Source organism: Kogia breviceps, chromosome 11, assembly GCF_026419965.1.
Source record: "Kogia breviceps isolate mKogBre1 chromosome 11, mKogBre1 haplotype 1, whole genome shotgun sequence".
Classification (NCBI taxonomy): domain Eukaryota; kingdom Metazoa; phylum Chordata; class Mammalia; order Artiodactyla; family Physeteridae; genus Kogia; species Kogia breviceps.
Window position 1 is genome coordinate 48392716 of NC_081320.1, and position 2389 is coordinate 48395104.

The 2389-nt window shown below is 47.5% G+C and overlaps 1 pseudogene; it reads left to right on the forward strand.

The window, feature by feature from the left end:
• Positions 1–1529: 1529 nt before the first annotated feature.
• On the forward strand, positions 1530–2100 carry LOC131765819 (interferon-stimulated 20 kDa exonuclease-like 2 pseudogene; annotated as a pseudogene).
• Positions 2101–2389: the final 289 nt, after the last annotated feature.

Consider the following 2389-nt stretch of genomic DNA (forward strand, 5'->3'; position numbering starts at 1 on the left):
AGCAGCCTTGCTGGGGCTTCCCTGGTGGTTAAGAATCCACCAGCCAATGCAGGAGACATGGGTTTGAGCCCTGGTCTGGGAAGATCCCACATGCTGTGGAGCAACTAAGCCCATGTGCCACAACTACTGAGCATGCACTCTAGAGCCCGTGAGCCACAACTACTGAGCCCACATGCTACAACTACCGAAGCCCTCGCACCTAGAGCCCGTGCTCCGCAACAAGAGAAGCCACCACAATGAGAAGCCCGCGCACCACACTGAAGAGTAGCCCCCTCGCTCCACAACTAGAGAAAGCCTGTGCGCAGCAACAAAGACCCAACACAGCCAAAAGTAAATAAACAAATAAAGCAGGCTTGCAAAGGACCGGTCCCAGGTCTTCCTTCCAGAAGCAGAGGACCTACTCCCCATCGTTCCCTCTTCAAAGGGTCCTCACAGCCTGCCTCTGAAATGTCCTTACAGCCAAGTGGAGACGGGCTTCCCCTTCCCAGCATTAAAACAGCAGAGTTCCCTGGTTCCAGCTTGTGCATCCACCCGCGGTGAGCTCCCTACCAAACGAAGAGCTAAAGTGAGAAGGTACAATGCTCGCCAAGGAGACCAAATCACTCAGCTCCCCAAAACACCTGAAGATAAAAGCTTTTTTAATAAATAACTTAACTTAGATGAGAGTTATCTATTTGAAGTTATCTGTGGGTGATAAATCTTCTCTGGGGACTTTATATAGCTTGATGCTTTAAAACATGCTAAATAATAGGAAGGAGTGTTGCCAGGCCCCAGGGTCCACAAACAGCAGGTTAGCCTCTGCTCTGTAAACTGCAAAAAGTTAATCTCCCAGGCATCAACCATGGTTGAACTGCTAGCTGAACTGCTAGCACCTCTCCAAGGAAAATCTTTCCAGGGAAGCTGCCGCAGAAACTCCTCTCAGTTGCGTAGCTGACCAAGCTCAGGGCCTCCTGACTAGGTGGCATTTACAATTTTCATTTCTTATGTCCACTTATCTGGCTATACTTCGTTTGTTGATGCCGGACTGAGGTAGCCAGGCCTGTCAATTTGCCTGTCCTAACCATCACCCCCTTCTCAGAGGGTCCATGTGATTCTCATTCCCCAAAATATGAGATTTTGACACAGAAACCCCAGAGAGTCATTGTTTCAAGTTTTATGTTTTTTCTTTTTAAATTTTTCTCAGTTTAGGCTCATCATTCTCGTTTAGTAATTTTCAATATCTACTATATCAGCCCTCCCTCCCAGCTTTATGTCATCCAGATAATTGATCAATATACCTCTCCATCCAAGTCACCAATAAAAATGTTGACTGTAGTGGTTAACAAAGAAAAAGAAAGTTATAAAGAAGAGGCAAACTGAATGCAAACAAGTTTTAGGAATACTTCAGTCAATTTATTACACCCACACGATTCTTCTTATGAATGTATGAGTTATATATGATTTTTAAAAGGATGTCTAAGAGAGTTCTTTTAATAAGCATTAAAAAATCCTAAGTGATTTTTAAAAAAATGAGATCCCACCCAAGCTCATTCAGAGAATAAATACCCTGGAGCATCCCAGAAGATGCCAACGAAGATGGTGGCAATTGACTGTGAGATGGTGGGCACAGGACCCAAGGGGCATGTCAGTTCCTTGGCTCGACGTAGCATTGTCAGCTACAGTGGAGATGTGCTTTATGATGAGTACATCCTTCCCCCCTGCCACATTGTGGACTACTGGACCAGATGGAGCAGTATCCGGAAGCAGCACATGGTGAATGCTACACCCTTCAAGATTGCTCGGAGCCAGATCTTGAAGATTCTCACAGGGAAGATAGTGGTGGGGCATGCCATCCACAACGACTTCAAAGCCCTTCAGTATTTTCACCCTAAGTCCCTCACCCAAGACACCTCCCATATCCCCCTCCTCAACCCTAAGGCCGACTGGCCAGAGAATGCCACGTCTCTGAAGCATCTCACCAAGAAGCTGCTGAGCCAGGACATCCAGGTTGGGAAAAGCAGACACTCCTCTGTGGAATATGCTCAGGCCACCATGGAGCTGTACAAGTTGGTTGAAGTTGAGCGGGAACAGCACCTGGCCCAGAATCCCCCAAAAGATTAGTGCCAGTGGGGACACTGGTGAGGTGGGGAGGCAGAGGCAGCACCACACCCAGGAGAACAGGGCAGTAGACCAGTGGACAGCTCTACCAGCTCTACACCTTTGGAAACTAGAGTTGTTGGGGAGAGTGAGGCTCCACCCCAGACTTAATATCCATTAAAATTTCACCTCAGGTGTTGTTAAGTGTTCCATGGAAGGAGGAAGGCTCCATGTTAGAACCCAGCCCTATAGGCTGTTTACCTCTTAAATGGTGCTAACCATGGGTCCCAGGGTGCTTTGCTCCTGGGAAAGC